The sequence below is a fragment of the Numida meleagris genome, chromosome 6 (assembly GCF_002078875.1).
Source record: "Numida meleagris isolate 19003 breed g44 Domestic line chromosome 6, NumMel1.0, whole genome shotgun sequence".
Lineage (NCBI taxonomy): Eukaryota > Metazoa > Chordata > Aves > Galliformes > Numididae > Numida > Numida meleagris.
Window position 1 is genome coordinate 27,022,211 of NC_034414.1, and position 19,694 is coordinate 27,041,904.

Genomic DNA, 19,694 nt, shown 5'->3' on the forward strand with positions numbered 1-19,694 from the left:
GGGGCGGGCAGCGGGGAGCTCCGTGCCGCGAGGGAGCGGGGTACGGCGCGGGGCAGCGGCGCTGCTGCCGCGGTGCACGCGTAGGGCTCCGTCGCTCCGAGCGCCGGAGAGTTGGTGCCGCTCGCAGCTCCGGAGCGGGCAGCGGGGGCGGGAGGGCGCCTCGGCTGCGGCCGCCACCCGGGTCCCCGTCCGGTGAGGGACGCGGGACCGCTCGCCGTCCGCCGGCTCTCCTCCTGTGTTTCCCTTTGGTCGCAGCGCGCGCGGCTAATCCCGGGGCATTAGGGAGAGCGCGGTCCGGCGCCGCGTAACCTCCTGCGGGAGGAGAGTTCTCCCTCCCGGGGCAGCGCTCCCGCGGACGGAGCGCGGCGCGGGCACCTGGCGGCGGCGCTTCCCCGCGCGGAGCGGCCGCGCGGAGCGGAGTTCGGAGCCGAAGTGAAGGCTGCGGGGCGGCTCTGTTTTCTTTTTTTTTTTTTTTTTTTTTGTTTTTTTTTGTTTGGTTTTGACTCGCGTCCCTCCGGCTGGAGTTGGAAAACCACTCGGAGGTGGCTCCAGGGACTCCTGCCGTCGTCTCTCCGCTGTCTGCAGGAAGGGAGAGCCTCGGGCAGCGGAGAGGTGCTGACATGTTTGCCGGCTCTCCTGCTCCGTCCTGGCAGAAAACCTTCGCTTTCATTTCGCGTGCGCTCCGCAGCGCCCACACGGCCGCGGGCAGCGGCAGCGCAGGTGCCCCGCGCTCCTTCAAGGGGATCCCGGGGCTGAGCGCTCTGCCGGGGCTCGGCACCCGCTGCCGCCGCTCTCCGGACCCGCGGCGCCCGGAGCAACTTGTCGCGCTGCGGCCCCGGGCGCTCCGTCCCGCTCGCAGTTCCCGCCTGGCTCCCGGAGCCGCTCTCCGCGGGCAGCGCTACAGGGGAGTCCCTGGGTGACGAGCCGGCGGCTCCGGCCCTGCCAGGCTGAGCCGGCAGGGCAGCGGCAGGCTCCGCTCCTCGGCTCCTTTCACGCGGCGTGGGAGAGCGCGAACAATAGGCAGCTCCTCTCCCCGCCTGCCCAAGTGCTGTGCTGAGCGGGGGAAGTGGAACCACCTGCATTTTTTATTGAGAAGTTGTTTAATAAAACATTTTATAATTTTCACTCTTTCTTTAAAGTTGCTGGTCGGGAAACAATACACATGTAAATAAATTATGCACGGGATAAATTAGGACAAAAGCTGTAGGACACATAATAGGGGAAAGGACGTAGCGCACAGTGTTTTATCCTCATGTGTCCTCCCTGACAATGAAAGGGAGCCGAATGACATTTGCATTTATCTGCGTTTTGATTGTATCTGAAGACCCACAAACGCCCCCTACAGAAACTGCCCGCACAAAGGTTTCGCTCCGAGCCGGGGACAATGTAGGGACCGAGACATCCCGGCTCAGGTGTCGGAAGCCCCGGCTGTGCCGCGCGTCTGTGGGTGTTCGGAGCTCAGTTTCTCTCCGGCGTTTGGACACACGTGTGGCCTCGTTCATGCTGCACCGCTCTCGGGGTAACGTGCTCCCGTGTACCTGAGCATCCTTGGGAACACACTGCACAGAACAGCTCGGTGCGTGCGGTCCCGCAACTGTTACGGGAGCTCCCACATTCAGCTCGCCTTTCCCTCTGCCTCTTTTCTCACTCGCCGGTTCTCTTCAGGGGCTTTCATCCCTCTGCTCTTCTCCCCCTCGCTGCCTCTGGCAGTCTGGTCAGCCCAACACAACCGCCTGCTATTTCTGCTGTCCAGCACCTCGCTCGCCTACACGGTGCTCCGGGCAAAAACGGCAGAGATCTGAGTGTAACAGATCTGCGAGGAAAGGGCAGCAGGTGTCTGGATAAACGCAGAGTTCTTCGCCTGCAGAAAAGGCAGCACTCAGAGTGCTGATGGGCAGCAGTGAGTTGGAAATGCTGGATTCATTGTGTACCTATCTCTATTTTTTCTTTCCATCTTCTTCTCCTTTAGAGATCTTAATGTGGAGATGACCGAGCGGGGCAGCAGAAGAAATAAATGCAATGAAGTGGTATTCTGAATGACTTAAAGTGCCAGTCAGAAATCTCAGTGGGCTTTGTAAACATTAATTAATTAAACCTCTCATCACTCCTGTGAAGAAGGGATTATTGCCTTTGTTTTGTGGATGACTAAACTAGGACAAAGTGGCTCAGAAACTTTCTGAATTGAAGATCAAGTCTAGAGCGCAGCGGCGCAGCTTCCAGCCTTAGCAGCTAGCCACATTTCCTCCACGCCTGCCTTACTAGCGATGTGCATACCGTACCATAATGTATTTCATGCAATTAAGATCTTGTAATTTACAGAGTCTGATCTAGAAGTGGAGCTGATTTCCCCCACCCTTTCTCTGTCTGTACTCTCACAGCTGACTTTTGTTTCAGATTGTCAGTTAAACGCACTCCCTGGAGCGCTCGCTGAGCTGCTGCTGCCTTTTCGGCACGAGGTCGCCCTGCTGCAGCTCTGCCCCGATGCACACAGGAGGAGCTGCCGCTGGCTGTGCCCCAGCGTCACAGTGCGGTGCTCTCCCTTCTTTGGCTCTGCCAGGCCATGGGGCAGAGACTGACAGTGCCTCGGCTGGCTGTGCTGTTGGACGGCCCTGATGTGCTTGGGAAGGTTTATTCCCAGCCAGGTGGTTGGGAACCAGCTCGATGCAGCCTGCTGAGCGCAGTGCCGGAGCTGACCTTACAAACCCTACTGGCCTCCTCTGTAGCTGCTCTGCTGCAAGCACGTGGCAGCGGTTGGTTTTCCAATTGCTGTGCCTGTTGGATAGAATCGCCCTGACAGGCAGCTCTGGCCCTGGCAGACCACTGGCCTTCACTGTTATAATGGGTTCTGTGGCATGCGGCGCCAGTGGAAAAGGTATGTGCTCACCTCCTTGCTTAATGTCAGCATCAGGCCGGTGTGGGTCTTCAAGCCCTGTATGGCAGGAGTATTTTGTAAGTGTTAGCTTGGGCTTGAGTTCAAGCTCGGGACTCAGAACTGGAAGTTTCCATATCCTCTTACCCACCCCCGAAACAACCCTACAGTGCGATTAAGTGCTGATGGAGACAACTTATTTCTTTATTTATTTTCTGGTTGTTGTCGCAGAAGCATCTGGTTGCTAATTTTTAATAACAAAGTACGATGTGCAGTGCTTCTTCCAGCAGGTGGAAGCAACAAGATAGATGGACATTTAGGTTGCCAGTTCAGCGTTTGCAAATGATGTGAAGGTGATTTTAATGTGGCTTTGCAGAAGGGAGTGTTCTTCTGGTTGACAGAACAGGGTTGTTGGATGCATTAAATCATGTACCAAAATCTCTACAATGTTTCCAGTATGGCTCTGAAGTCACTTAAAAACATAAATGAGCCCCAGCGTGACACATTTCAAGCCAAGACTGCTGCCCACATGAACGCTCTCTTTTCTGTATCCCAGCACCACTCTTCAGGGAAAATTATGGATGATTGTTTTTATTTATGGAGGGAAACATGAGCATAAGAAAAAAGTTGTAGGGGGCGAGAGGGGGAGGAGAAAAGCCAAATTCTGAAGACCTGAGGATATGCTGCTCTTAATGTGGAGAGCCAGATAAATGGGTTACTAGTTACAGTGTTTGTCTGGTTGCACGAGTAACTTGTGTGTGAATAGCTGTTGTAGTGCTTTTGCAAATTCATTCAGTTGGCGAGAATGGACGGAGCTTGTGACATACAATTGTCACTGAACGTAAAGATTTTTAAAATTTGTGGTCTGTGAAGGCAATTCTGAGCAATCTGAGATGGGCTACAAAAGGCTCAAAGATAGGTGTTTTTTGATGGTGTAATACTGAAGTGTATGTCCCGAGGTCTGGGTTCACAATGCCCATTAGGTCGAGTTCCCAGTGGGTGAATGGGAACAGCGTACCACGCTGTGCAGAGGGGCAGCACAGGAGGCGAAATGGGGTTCTCTCCTCAAGTGCTGGTGGACTCCATGGAAGGTAATGGGGCACACCTGATGCGTAGCCTCATGGAAATACACTTCTTCCTCTGCTTTCCTCAAACTGGAAGCGTGGCTTCCCGGGGGTGCTTTGTCTGTCTCGTTGGCTGTGTCTCTGCTGTCTAGAAAGGAGGCATTCCAGATTCTTAGAATAACCATGTGCCAAGGCTGCTGTTTTCTCACCCTGCTTTCTCTTTCAGATTGAAGCTGAATTTCTTTGCTTGGTAGCTCAAATTTACAATCTAGGAATTCAGTCTGGGCTCATCCTTGTGTTGTCTGTGTGTGATGTTGCCTCGAGTAAGAACAATTCCTATATTGTTTATCCCTGAGGACTTGTCAGAATAGGACGAATGTGCTCTGGGAGCTGAAGCTCTTTCCATTGGCCGAACACAGCCCTGACCTGGGGATCCCCGGGCTCAGGTGGCATACTGCCCTGGGCAGAGGCAGTGCTGCTTCTGGCCCAGACTGGGGCTGCGTTGTGGTGCATGATGCTGCTGGCTTTTGCCCAGGGCACAGAGCGAGGTTTGCCGATTGCTTCTTTCATGCAGGCCCCGGTTTTATCTTTGGTTTGTTTCTTTTAAGGTGATCAGTTTTAAAGCGATGTCATTAAAGCAATCAAGGAGCAAGTATACTTATAAAATGCCCATTTTTGCATTTTTCGAGTGGAAGTTCTTCTTTCTTTGTTTTAAAAACTTCTCTGCAGCTTGTGGAAGAAGCCCTAATATACTGGACCAGTATGTGAAAGGCAGAAAGTGATTTTTTTTCTCAAAAGAAAGAAGAAAACTCTCCGCTGTATTTTTACCGTCTAAACTGAGTTACGTGCAACAAATAGCCTAAGTAACTGCTTCAATACTGAACGTTTTAAATTCTTATTTATCTTTAATGGCCTAAACTATTAGAAGTATGAGACTTCTATACTTTTTTTCCCATTGTTATGTATGGTTTATTTCCCAGCAGAGCGTATTTTAACCGCAGATTCCCAGCAGATGTCTCAGAGAAGAATAATGCGGTGTCTTGGCGGCTGCTGGCCAATATCCCTCTCGCCCCCATCTCCTCCAGCATGGAACCAGTGGGGCTGTGTCAGCATGCGGCTCAGCTTTCAGGTACCTGCCCGGCTGGGTGCGGTTTGAGCTGCAGCCGCATGGAAGGTTTTGCTGGCACCCCAGAGCTCTCGAGGGAGGCTCTGCTGGGAGCCACCTGAGCAGTGTGAGCGGGGCAGGGATGGGTGTCGATGAGTGTGCGCTGGGGTGGCTGTGATCAGCATGCGTGTGCTTGCCAAGCCCTGAGTCATTAATTTGGCGTTCTGCTGAGCTGTAGCTGGGAGAGAGTCCCCTGCTCAGATGCTGATGGGGATGCTGACTCCATCAGTGCTGTTCTGCTGGGGAGAAAGGCTGGAAGTGACACCTAGGGTCGCAGTCCCCTAAGACAGAATGGAGCCTGCCTGGCTGAGGGTCACCTCTCCATTCATGCAACGCAGTGCGGTGTATCAGACTTTGACATCTGATAACGCTGTCCTTGCTTTCTGTTAATATGTATAAATCTGTATACTGTAACGTGCATGTTAAATCTAAAAATGTGAAAGAAAAGAACTCCACATAATTTAATTTTCCCCCCTTGTTTCTTGCCAGACCCCTCATCATTTCAGCTCCTTTATGTGTTATAAAGGGTGCTCTGATTGGGGCAATAATTAAGTTATTTGGGCTCCTGATGGTCTCGGTTAAGACTGAATTCTCCACAAACACGTGGCTTAATGGTTTCTGCCTTGTAGGGCTTCAAAATCTAAATCTGTCAGATGGTGCAAAGAAAATCAGGTGCAGAGCAGAGAAATAAGGCTGTGGCCTGAGCTGGTTAATGCCAGCTTGCCCTACCGCATCAGCTGGCACTGCTGATGTGATGTGATCAGATGCGGGCATGCTACTCCTGCCAAAACACAAAGCACAGTGCTTATGTTGCTTTTCTGCTCAGAGTTGGCTTCGTGCTAGCCACAGGAAGATAGATTATGCCTATTGGAATAAAATTACCTCTTCAAAGTATTTTGAGCGTTTTTCACGTTTTGGAAGAGTAAATGAGCATCAGTTCAGTGCATCGTGTCATACAGCTGTGAAATTTTTGGTCTGGTTCTAGCAGTTTTGCAATTTCTACTGTTTGTAGCCTCACGGCTCCACAGCCCAACATGTGATTAGTTAGAGATGGGAGAAAAATTGAAATGAATGGAGCTGTATTCCAGATAGGAATAATGGAAATAGAGGTTCAGAAAGCTGTTTTTCTGCTAATCTTCTTTCATCTTGACCATGAATAAAAGCTGCGTCATACTTGAAGTTACTGTCCTATGAGTGTTGTGATATCAGAATCAGAAATATATCAGATATATATCAGAATGATATCAGATATCAGAGCCCACTTAGATCTATCTACAAACTTACCCAGGTGACTTTTTTTTTTTTTTTTTTTTAAAGCACAAGAAGGTTTGGAAGATTGTAGGTTTGTGTGTTTTCTACAGGCTCCTTATCCTTGCAGTTTTCAGTTCATTAACATATACCTGTTGGTGTAAGATGTGGAACAGATTGGGATCATGGCTCTGACATCAGTACTTTTTATAGCTGGCCTAGCGCAGGTTTGCAGCCAGAGATGTGGTGGGTGAGGGCTGGTGACAGGAAGACTCCGTGGTGAGCTCGTTCTCCACAGGTGTGGTTCAATTGCAGCACTTTTACTGCTTCCTCAAACCTGACTGATGCCCAGACATTACCTTTTAGAAGTGTTTCTCCAAAAAGGGACATGTCCTCTGTCAATTCTGGTTACAAAGTCCCCAGTGATTGAATTGCATGTGGGTGAATGTGATGTTAACACTCCCTCAGGTACAATGGGGCCCCAAAGACTTCTCCCTTCTTTCTATTTCTCCTCTGCTGATGCAAATGGATAGGAACTTCAGCAGTATGCTGGTCTTACGCTGATAGCAAACAGGCATTCCCGAGGTTGAAATCTAACAAAAAAAATGTTGATGGGGAAATATGTGGAAAACCCTTCTCAATTTCACGTCACCAGCTGTGATTCATTGTTGTTGATAAGCTCAGCTAAATGTTTTATCTTCCCTTAGCTTTTCTCTCCCCCGCCTCTCAACCTCTTTCCCCCATTGACCTCTACAGCAGAGTCCTAGCTGTTGATTTATCAGGGCAGGCTAGCTCAGCACTGTGTGAAGATTGCTTTTAATTAACTCTCTTCTTTTTTTCCAACCTTCAGGGAGCAGCAACCCTTTAATGATTTTAATATTTTATCTGGATTTATATCCACCTTAGGTGTTGTTTGTTGCTCTGCTTCCTCACATGTTCTTCCTGAGCCATTTCCCAAAATGAAATGTTTGTTTCAGGTCCCTTGTACAGAGTGAGCAGGAGTGTTTTTAATGGCTTCCGGACTGGGAGGATGGGCTCTCTTTGACCAGCTGTGGTGTTTGGAGGAGGATGAGGAGTTGGAGGTGATGCATTTTGGTGCTATCCTGGAGCAAGGCTCCCTCCAGAGCTGTGCCTCACTGTGCACGGAGCGGAAGCTTTGTTCCGTGGTGGCGGTGTGGCAGATGAGAGCCTGCCAAATTAAACCTGACTCCTCACTGATTTTCATGGTCAGAGTTGCGAGCTTATTCTCACAGTCAGGTATGACTCTCAGGCTGAGTAAATAGGTGCTAATGTAATGACCTGTTGCTAAAATGTGGTTGTCTTCCTTGCATGAATATGGGTCAAAAGAAGATTCCTTATTTACCAGCAAAAGGCTTTCTTTGCCTACTATGTATAATTCTGACAAGTGAGATTTCTTCAGACTGATCATAAAACAGGTAGACAAAACTTCTCCCACCTGTAATTTTCTCTTTCATATGAGTAGAGGCTGAGGGAAGTGGAATTGTTTAGTGTGCAGAAGAGGAGGCTCAGGGGAGACCTTAATGTTATAGAATACAGTGACCAGAAAGGAGGTTGTAGTGAGGTAGGGGTCGGCCTTTTCTCCCAGGTAACAGCGATAGGACGAGAGGGAATGGACTCTAGTTGTGGCAGGGGGTTTCAGATTGGAGATTTGGAAAAACTTCTTCTCAGAAAGAGTGGTCACACGCTGGAATGGGCTGCCCAGGGAGGTGGTGGAGTCACCATCCCTGGAGGTGTTCAAGAAATGTGTAGATGTAGCACTGAGGGACATGGTTAGTGGGCGTGGTGGGGATGGGTCCATGGTTGGACTAGATGACCTTGGTGGTCTTTTCCAACATTAATGATTCTGTGAGTCTATGAATTAGGAAAAAATGGTTTTTTTTTTTTGTAATCTTAAGAATGTGGCAATTTCATTCCAGAGCAGGAAAACACTTTATAATCACACTCAAAGTAAACATCACAATCCCTCTTGTGGGATTTTTTTCTCAGTTCTTCTCATGGAAGGAATGACATGACTAAATGACTTGGTTAGCGTCGCACCAACAGCTGCTGACAGTTGGAGGTTTAGAAGTCCTGTTTCTTTGCTTTGAGTGTTGAGTGTTAGGCAGTATATGAATGATATGAATGAAGTGAAAGGGAATCCTTCCTGGGTAACAGGTCCTTGGTCCAGCTGAAATCAGAGGCATGAAGGAATAGCAGGGAAGTAAATTAAGACTGTCTGCCTGTTTCTGATAGGAAGAATTAACTGAGGAATACCATGAAACAATCCTTAATGACAGTGCTTAATGCTGACAGAGTGTAAAAATTTTACCACCGAAATGAAACAGATTACACTGAGTGGTAAAGTGGTTAAAAATATATCCTCCCTGCATTCAAAAATATCCACGCCGCACACCAGGTAGCCTGTTCAGTGTAATTCATGCGTTGAATTCATAGACACTGATGTGAGAACAGTTTGACTCAATTTATTTTACAAGGCTACTTATAAGTATGTGTAAGTGTATGTAGAGTGCGTTTGTCCAAATGGCAAAAGAAGCTGAGAAGTTCCCAAATCTAGTCCTCTTACTGGGGAAAGTGTCTTTGAGACTCTAGCTGAGAGGAATATGATGCTGGGTGTTGCTTATGAAAAAATTGGTGGTGCAGCACTTCATCAGATCATGTACGTTATCTGGTCTGTGGTTTGTGTTTGTGTCCTTTCTATCTTCCTCTGCAGTACACTTTAATTTAACCAAGTAATTATTTGGGTATATTTTTCCCATGTTGTTGCTGTGATTCCACAGTAACTAACTCCTTATCTGACCAGATTGCAAATGTGTCTGGTTCAGGTGTTCATTTTGCTGAGCCGAACTGAAAGAAAATTCCCTTCTCCTCTATTATCAGGTTTCTAGTTTTGTTTCCCTAACTAACCACAAAACCCAAGGGCTATCAAAGGCTGGCTCTCCTGAGAATGTCTTCTGAATTCTGCACTGCTGAACACACACAGCCCATGAAGCTGAGTCCTGGCTGGCCCTCACAAGACAGCCTATTTCCCAGGCTGCTGTTACCAGCAACCTTCTCCTCCCTGCACCCCTTGGAAGGGAGGAGGAGGAACAGATGAGGGGTGAGCACTCTGCCTTTGGGAAAGTCTCTGACCTGAAAATGGATTGAAATTCCAGCCGAATGGTTCCTTCCCTTGGTAACAGAATTGCACGCCTGGGTTCTGAGCTCTTTGCATTAATTCCATCTCTGCTAAACTTTACCAGTCAATTAACCATGTCCATCTCCTGCTCCAGCAGCCACATGTGCCTGTTCTGCCGCAGCAGGGTTTTGGAGCGGTAGCTCCCCGCAGCCTTAACTGCAGCAGTTTTCCTCTGGCAGCTTCCCTCAAGCGTGGTTATCAATTAGGACCTGTCAGGGTTTTCCTGCCGATGCATCTGTTTTCAGGACTGCAGGACTTTGACCTTTTGCTGTTGTCTTTATAAATACTACTTTTTCCAAGAGGGGCCAGCTCAAATGCTGAGTGTTACATCTTTAAACTGATACAAAGGCTTCATGAAAATTTCAGTCTTAGTCTGAGGGGATTCTGGTAAACCTGGATATTTCTTTTGGTTTCTAACATTTTGCTTCCCTTGGGTTTTGGTTCTGCTTGTCAGAAAGGGCTCATTAAGCTGACCAGCAGTGCCGGTGTCGGGCTGCAGGCATCACCCGCAGCTTAGAGCTCTCCTTTGGGCAGTTGGCTAGCAGGATGGGACAGGAGAGTGCGAGTTTCTGCATGGTGACATCTAGGAGGTGCTCACCGATGAGCTCTGATGCAGGCTTCCTCCTGAGGAAATTCTGCACTCTTGTCTGCAGCTGGAAGAGTGGCTTGTCACTGGCACTGGTAGGCTCTTGGCAAATGTATTAGGGACCACAGCGGTAGCTTGAACATGATTTTCATGCATGTTGTGCTACCGTCAAATTGAATTGGGCTACAGCGTCTATTAAAGCAAGATTCTATACTTAATATCTTGCCTTGAGTGCATGGGTGATTCTGATTAGTGGATAGATATCTATGTAGGTTGTTCTGAAAGTAATGTCTCCTATTTATTTATTTCCATGGAACCTACAACAGCTATAAAGAGCACAATAACACTGTCTGATAGAGTAAATTTGTAGCTACAAAACAAAACACTATTTTTCAACATAGTCACCACCATTAGCCAATTTGCACAGATGAGCTGATCGAAACGTTCTTCATTTCACATTGTGACAGCTGTGTACGGCTGTCTGGTACATGGCTTGTCTTTCACGTCACCGTCCCCACTGCTGAAATGCGCCACCCACCACCTCACTGTACTCATATCCGCTGTTTGATCTCCATAAAAGTTCAGCAAACGTCAGTGAATGTCAATAGGTGCAATTTCTTTCCTCATGGATGAATTCAATGACACGCCCTTGCTTCATATGCACTTCCATGTCAGACACCATTTTGTCAGACTGCTTCTCTGCTGTCGTCTGTCACATGGCAACAACATGTAATGGAATACTGGTGAGAAGGTTCAACCTCTACTGCCATACCACCAACATCCACCTCTGATGTTGTAGGCCAACATAATAAAATAGGAGGCATTACTTTCAGAGCAGCCCTCATGTATCATAAAAGCTGCCATCCCAGTTGGCACTAATTGGTTCCTATGTGGGTACTTCGAGACGAGAAGACAAAGACAAAATTGGCCACAGAGGCTCAATTAGGAGAAGGGAAGGTTTAAAAGAGGGTTCCTAGGTCTTATGTCCAGTCCCCTGGTACCATGTCAGATAATCCCTTTCATAAACTGAAAAGTCCTTGTCTTAAATCCGCACTTGGACTGTTTGTTCCCATTACTCCTCTTGGGAAGGTTCCAGAACCCACTTCTCTGGTGGCTGGAAATAGCATTTTAATCCCTAGCCTAGCCCTACTTGTGACCAGTTTATACCCATTTGTTCTGGTGCCAGAATGGAGCTGTTAGTCTAAATAGTATCACTCCATCCACGTCTTCCTCTCCACTATCAGGAATTTGTATGACACTGTTATAAGTCCTCTCATCCTTTGTTTTGATGAAATAAACTATCTGTGCTATCTTTTACTTTCCTTTAATCACCGAAGTATTTATTGCCTTTACCTTCTCTACTCCAGCTTGGATTACTCCCACTTACCTTTCTTGAATACGAATAGACAGAACTGTACTCAGTGTTTCTTCCCGATGAGCTTTTGCCCTCTACAATAACTTTAATTTTACCTCTCGTGGCAACACTTTGATTTTGTATTTGTTATTGTTTTATGCTGGTTGTTCACAGTCATCCTGTGACAGACGTAGTGTCATCCTGTGATATTGTTATGTTTCTTCTGTCCTTTTTCAGCTGCTGTTGAGGAGATGATCTCCATGGTGTCCGCTGAATTTTTTTACTATATTCATTCCGTCTTATTCTTGCCTGATATTCTTAACATCCTCAATGGCCCGCCAGCTTGGGTCATCAGCGCACATCCTTCTTGTGCCAAGGTCATTAGCAGAAATACTTGAAAAAGATCGGTCTGCAGACCAGTCCTTTCTAGAACTCTGTAAGTAACCTTTCTTCAGCCAGCTACTGTCTTGGGTAGGACATAAACTCTGTCCAGTCCTCTTTCTCTAGTTCTTCAGTCATATCATCACTCTTGTACTAATCCTTGTCTTCCTATTTTTGGTAATTTTTCATGTTTCTTGTTTTTCATTTTGCACTTAAAAAAACTTGATGTGAATAAGCTCAGGCTCAGTTAGCCTTACTGCAATAATTTACAAAGTTTTAGGGCAAAAATATTTTGTCTTGCTTGCCATACTTCAGCAGCATAGTACTAAGCATGGTTTGCAGTATCTGTTTAAAGAACTTGCTAATAGACGTATGGCTTCACATTGCAGTTCTCAAGCAGAGTTTATTCGGTATTTGTGCCCTGGCTGGACGACTGTCCGTGGCTTCCATCTCAGGCATCCTCAGGCACAGTGTTTCTTTAGCTCTTGGCCTGTTCCTACATTATGCTTTATCTATGTACCATTCTCTTTGCAAAAGAGCTGAAATTTCTTTAATCACTTGTGTTTTGATGTCTGAAGAATATTACTGTTTCTTAATAGCTTTCTCAAGTTCCAGCTCTTGGCTTTGGCATTTCTCCCTTTATCACTCTACATCTGACCTTTAAGATCCACTTTTTTCTTGTATTGCTATGGTTTTCTGTTCCTGAAGGGTGTCTGCTTAATTCTCATGTCCTTTTCCAAGGTAATTATTCAGCCAGTAAATTCTCCAGTCTTTCCAAAACAGTTTCAAACAAAGTTTTGCATTTTTGTCTTAAAGAAATTCTCCAAGTTCTGCTTTGTTACTCTCATGCTTAAAGAGCATGTCTGGAGCACTCAGAAACAGGTTTGGAGCACTTTGTGATGGTGATGGGAAGTGTACTATTTTGTACCTATTCTTGTACTGCAGAAGACTGAAGCCGTGTTGATTTAGGGCAAGCAGGGGCAATTCTGCTTAATATTAAGATATTTCACTTAATTAGTTTGTGCCTAGATGTGGCTTTTAAGAGTTCAGCAATGTAAAACCACGTTGCTTCTTTCATCAGAGTTGCAACCACTATGTAAAAATCCAGATTAACAACAAGAAGTCATTTTATTTAAAATTACTTTGTACCATTTTTTCTCTGATGTTATTGATCTTATTCAGAGAAAATGGTGTCTATAGAAAATATATTTATATTTTTATATGCGTGTACAATATAGAAAAGGAAGAATGTGTTTACAGATGGTGTTTAGGAAAACAAGATATTGTTTGTTAGTCAGTGTTTCGGCATTTTAAGCATTTCCATATACTTCCTACTGATTTACAGCAGGATACGATTCAGCTCTTTCCTATTGATTACTTTCAAAAACTTATAAATAGAATTTTTTAAATCTTTATTTTATGAGGGAGGGCTCTGGGAACTTTTACAATATTACGGCACTCTTTGGATCAATGCATGTCCCAGCAATCCCTTGCATAAGTGACCTAAAATCGTGTGATCAAACCTCTTCTCCCCTCCCCATCCCTAGAGAGATATTTGTAATTAGATAAAATGAGGACAGAATATGCATAAGTATCTGTTATGCTGGGACTCCTGCCCAGAAAGGAAACTAACGGCCTGAGCTGGTCATAATCTTGTGCACCCTGTATGCTATTGACAAGGCTATGGCTTGAGAGTGTTGGGAGTTCAGAAGCAGATTTTGGCTGCTGTGGAGTGGTAACCTTTCTAATTTGACTGTTTTCCAAAACAAATGGAATTACGCATCCTATATTTTACTCAGCGTTCATTGTCGGGGACGTTTTGCTTGTAAGGGAGGGCCTGATTCTCCGATCTCATGCTTTATGCAATGGAAGTGAGTGTGAATTACTGCTGCTGTGGTTTGGAAGTGTTTCACATTCACTTTGCCCAGATGTAAATGACCACATGAAGCACAAGACAGAGGAGATCTGGGCCTGGAATTGTTGCTGGTTATTTTTTTCCATTTCATCTAGCAATTACTGCTCGTCTCTGCTTCTTCGGCAGAAGGGACTGTGGTGTTCTGGGAGCGAGTTCTCTCTCTCTCACAGCTCAGACTGAAGAGCCTCTGAAGTCTGTATGCCAGGTTGTCTTCTCCTGAGATACTGCACCATATGAGAAGATCAGATAGGTGGGACTTTGGAAATCTGGAGGCTGCTTTTTGTACTGCTGCAGTTTGCTTCTTTCTCTCACTGCATTTGGTAGGTGTCAGCTCACCCCTAACAAACTTGTAGATTTTTAGTGCTCCGCTTGATTTGTGTTTTTGTCTTGTGGCTTGGCAACAGTGAAACACAAACCCCGGGCTCTTATGAATCTGTCAGTCTTCCTCAGCTACCCCAGTCATTGGCAAATCCGCTGATGAAAAGCTGTACTTGAACAGACAGGCTGTCTGTGTGCTGGTCGTCTTCTCTTGCTTTGCCTCAGCATCCTTGGGGTAGATGTCAGGGAAGGTAATGGAAGCACTGATAAAAGAGGGGCAAGGTCATGTAAGAAGTTTGTCCTGTGTGTTCGCAAGGAAGGTACCTACCCAGTATTTCCAGTGCTCTGCCCACTGCAGCTAAATCTGCAGCCAAGGCTTTGCTGAAATATGATTCTTTTTTTTTCCTTTTTTTTTTTCCTAGTGATTATGACTGGTTTGGCATCTTTTTGAACTGAGGAAGATTGGTTTTTTCGCCCTCTCCAGTTGTAGTAATTTGCAGTGGGAGATTTGGGGTGAACTTCTGTTTTCTTGTGTATATGAGAGAGCAGGAGCCTCTTTGGCTGGAGTGGAACATGTTGTTTCAAGGCACTGAATGTGGAAAAAAACCCGTTGGCTTCATACAGACTATGGGTTTTGTTTCTACTCAGTCAATGTGAATTCACTGAAGTCCAAAATGTTGTGCCAGTTTGAGAGATAAATCAAGTTTGTGTTATTTCAAGACAGCCTGGCTACCTTTCTCTTTAACTTCTCAGAATCTTCCCACCCCGTAGGATATTCAGCAACACCCTGTGCTTAGAATGTGTGAGCAAATGTTGACATTAACTGCCACCTATGAGATCCTTAGCAGAAGTCTAAAGCTTAACATGCAGGACGGGCAGCAAGATGACTGCTTAGTAACGGGGATGGATCTCAACAAAATCCTGGAGCTCAGCACTTCTTGTGAGCTTCCAAGATTGAACCTGGATCTGAAGTAAAATGTCTTTAATGGACAGGATCCAAACACCCACATGCTTTGGCAGAGCTCAGATCCAAATTTTGTCTACCTAAAGAATCAAGGTTCTGTTTTCACGTAGATTCTCTTACTAGTGAGAAGCAAGGGAAGGGATAAAACAGAAAATATGACACATTGGCAAAATTGTTTTTCAATACTGTTTTTCAAAGTTTTTTCCATGAGGCATCAGCAGCTCTTAAAAATCACGGGGAGAGAGTACAGTTGTCAATGAGCCAGAACGGTTAAATGCTTTTAAATATTTGAGTTGGGTTATTCCTTCACCTTTCTTTCTCACAAACATGTCTGGTAAAACTCCAGTAATGAAAACACTTGCTTGGAGGGAAAAATAAAATCCTTTTCAGCAAGTAATGATGGTGACATTTTAATCATATCATAACAACACTGTTAGCAACGGTTTAGGTTTGGCATTGAACATATACACAACATTTGTTCTTTTATACAGTATCAGTATTACATAGTAAAAATAGCACAATTGCAAAACTCATTTGCCACCCTTGTGCCAACTTTGTTCAGCTGACAGTTGCTGTTTGAACTTTTAAAGCAATGTTTCATCCATATGTTAATACCAACTGCACGATTAATTCTCTCTGCTTTCAAACGATGCTCTATGGCCTACAACCACACGAGGTATTTACTTCCCAGTCTGGGATACCTGTGAGTCCGTATCTGCCAGATTAGCTGGGGTCACCCTGGGTGGCTCCATGCGTCGAGTTGGTAAAGAGCAGTGTTAAGATAGCAGCTGAAGAAAGATCCCTGCTGCCTGTGCAGAAGTTTGTTATAGCCACTTAGCTTCACTGAGCCATTTCAGGATGGTGCTATTCAGAAATTTTCATCTTCCTAGTGGGAGATTTGGAGCTATTCTGCAATGTTTTGGATGCTGTGTGTTCTCTGGTTATTTGCTGCCAGTGGTGGATGCTGATTGTATAATTCTCACTTCAGTTTAATAGCGGGGTTTTGATTTTCAAACAGAAACAAAATCACAGGGGCAAACCAAGGCTGAGAGCATCCATCTGTAAATGAACGCTGTAAGTGGTGCTACGTGGTAATAGGCGGAAGTCTCCACTGGATCGCACTGAACCGGTTCTGGTTTAACAAAAGGTAGAACTCGCCCCAGATCAAACGGTGCTCCCTGAGGTACTTACTAGCAGAGAGCTGGCTGATACACAGATATACCTGCTTCTGCACCATCCCACAATGCTGGAATTCAGCCGGAGTAAGTACAAATAGATCTTATTTCAAAGCCTTCAGAATTCTGCCTCATTCCTACTGTTAGGGTAAAATCACACTTTATTTTAGAAAGGTTGTCATTGTTTTCTGTATTTTCTTCTGTCATGGTTTCTCAAGGATAGGGGAGAAGCATCAGGTTGGTAAGAGTGAATCAATATGCAAGAGTTTGTATGTAGACTAGAACCTGATCCTAGAGTGGGCAGTCGATGGAATGTCACACTGGAGAGGACATCCCAGGGGATACGCTTGGAGACACAGAGAGAAGCCAAAAGCGCAGCTAAGAAGTGCCATTTACCTATGAGCTATGGAGTGGTTTTGTTTTCTGACAGGCCTTTTTGGAATTTTACTCAGTGTTTTCTTTTACATATTTATGAACACAATACTACAGTGAACTTGATTGTCATGACTGATACCAGACCCATGCTTATAAAATTGCATGAAAATCCTTATTTGTTCCAAGATGCTATTAGGGTTGTTAGACCTTTGTTTAGCTGGAGATTGTTTGAAGAGTGATGAAAGTTACTCCATAATAAAATTGTAGCTCCGCAGTGCTTGTGTGAGACATTTGTTTTTCTGATTTAAGCTGGCAGCGCATTCAAACAGCAGTAAGGGTATCACTGCTCTGGCTGCAGCGGTGCTTGCTGGGATGCAGATGCCTGTGCTCCGCAGAGACTTGGTGCTGCCTGGTGGTATAGGTAATGCTGCATTTGCCTCTCTCTCCAAGAGTAAGGGGCCTACGCCAGTTCTAGTCTGGTTATGGGGCAGGAAGAAGTAGCAAGAGCGGGAATGGAGAACTGGGGAGGAATGAGGTGTGCTTCTCCCCTTCCCACTGGGAGGGCAGGAAGAGGGAAAATGGTGCCTGCATCTGGGGACCACAGCTCCCCTCCAGCAGCAGCCGCTTGTACTCTGCAGCCACCTCAGTGCTCAGCCTGGTTTCTAAATGCCTTTGATAATGTTCTTCTCTATTTGCTTCTAAAGAAATTAACCTGCCCTGGGAAGTCCTCTGGTACTACAGCAGTTAGTTAAAAACCTGGAAACGTAGGCTAGGAACGACTGGTCATTTCTCTCAGGTCACCTGTGGATGTCCAGCTGGGTCAGTAAGCGGGCCTGTGCTGCCTGGTATTTGCAAATGGTCGAGGAAGTAAAGTGGACAGAGAGGCAGAAAACTCAGCAGGTAATTGCTAATTATATTGTATATATACGAATATATGATATTTACTAATTATAATAATTATATTCCAGGTAGGAAAAACATAAGGTCGCTACAAAGTATTGAGGAAGGACCACAAGAACCTGAAAAATTGGGCTAATTAAAATGGTTGATCGTGTTCAGTTTAGATAAATGTAAATTAATGCATGTGGGGAAAAACAATCTCAAATTAACATACACAGGAATGGAGACAAAACTAGTTACTGACACTGAAATGAAAGGTTTTGGAGTTATAATAGATAGTTTCACCAGTGTATAAGCTTTGTGCTCAATGGCTGGGGAAGATAACAAGGTAATAAGAAAAAAAAGGAAGAAGTAAGGGAAGAGAGTCTGAGTGTTAGGAGTTATTATTTACAGGAAAGAAAATATCATTACTATGACACTATATGAACCCAGGTTTTGCGGAGTGTTAAATAGTGTGAGCAGTTTGGTCTCCTTGTGTTGAAAAGGATACAAAACCTCAAAGATGTGCTCAGAAGAAAACAAGGACGATGAAAAGGAACAACTTCTCTATGGGGAGCTATTCAATTAATTTGGGCTTTTCATTCTGTTCAAAGATTTTTGAGGGATATGTGAAAGAAACATCATGGAAGAGGCAAATGGGATGAATGTTCACTCTCTCTTGAAGCTGGTAGTTAGGACATCAAATGAGGTCACAAGAGGCTGGTAAAAGATGCACTAAAAGGGATGCTTTTGCACAAAATATTAAATAAAGCTGTGGAACTCTTTGCGATGGGATGTATGGGGTGTTAGAGTTAACCTAGGTCCAAGAAGTGTCAGCTTCACAGACGGAAAAGCCTTCAAGAGTTACTGAATACCAGATGTCCGAATCGCAGTTTGCTGGAGGTTGAGAGACTGTGTCACTATATTTTCTGCAGAATGTTACTTTATCCTGTCCATATTTCGTGTGCTTCCTTAGGGATTCCTTATTGGCTGAAGTTTGAGACAGAATCTTGGCTTAGGTGGACCTTTGGTCTGACCTGGTGTGGCCATTCTTATGTTTCAAGGGCTCTGGCAGTTATATAGTACTAAGCAGTGTTGCAAGAAAGCCCTTGAAAAATTTCAAAATAAGAGACACAGAAATGCAAGGTGGAATTATGATTGCTGGTTAAATAACCAGAGCTTTATTTTGTTCTTTGCAACGTTTGCTCCTTCATGTCAACCCTAGGGGGAAATTTGTGTGCCAGTTCACCCAGGTCTTGCAACAACCTGAGACAACCTGTTTATTAAACATACACTTTGGCTGCTATACAGAGGAAATGGCACGATCCTGACTGGTTATGCAGAGACTTGCATTTGGTTTCTGCCTACACCATTGACTTTCTGTATATTTCTAGCCAAGTCCTGTACGTTATTGTCCCTGTGCAAACAGATAAAACCCTTCGTATCTCCTATTGAAGAGCAGCTTAAGATTAATGGTTGTAAAGTGCTAAGTAAGTGCTAAAAGTTGTGTGTGAATGCAAAGTTCGTTTGATGCTGATTTGCGTAATGGAATTGCAGTTAAGGAACTCACCGTCTTCCCTGGCTGTTCACAGGTCTCTAATTCAGACCAGGTAAGGAGTGAAAACTATGTTCTAGAGGAAAAAATCTGAATTGATTCTATACTTACTATTTATTTACTTCCTTAAGAATATGTATTTCAATACTGTCAGGGTTAACACCTGGGAAATCTTCAGTAGTCTGATTTGTCTAGAAGAAGCATTATTTTTTGTCCTGCCTGTCTTGTTGCAGTTTCTTCTTGTTTCGGTGCTCCCACTAGGTCATTGTTTATGGGATGAATTTCTAGTCATGTCTCAGACTCACAGTCATAGGTGACCTTTGCTCTTCCATGTGGCTCTTTCTGCTCCTGTGACCATTTGCAGATGTGTCATGTAAGTTATTATTTGCGATGAAAGGCAGCTGATGGCACTTTCACACGAGGTTGTTGTCCTCTCCTCGTGCTCTGCAGTAGCATTCCTGAATCCTGATTAGAGAAGATGAAGAGATGCTCCTGTTCAAAATTAAATACATCAAAGGCTCTAAAACCTGCTTTGGCACTTGCTGCCGAGCTAGGTGGTACCAGATTTCAGAGAGACATGGAAAAAATTCTTGGCATCCAGCTGTTCTGTCCTGGGTAACTGCTTCTTGCTTAAATTGAGTTTCAGAGAG

At 45.2% G+C, this 19,694-nt stretch overlaps 1 protein-coding gene across 9 annotated transcripts in view; it reads left to right on the forward strand.

Annotated features, from left to right (window-relative positions):
- DPF3 (double PHD fingers 3) overlaps nucleotides 1-19,694 on the forward strand; it is a 200,009-nt gene that overhangs the window by 21,340 nt on the left and 158,975 nt on the right. The window lies entirely within an intron of this gene.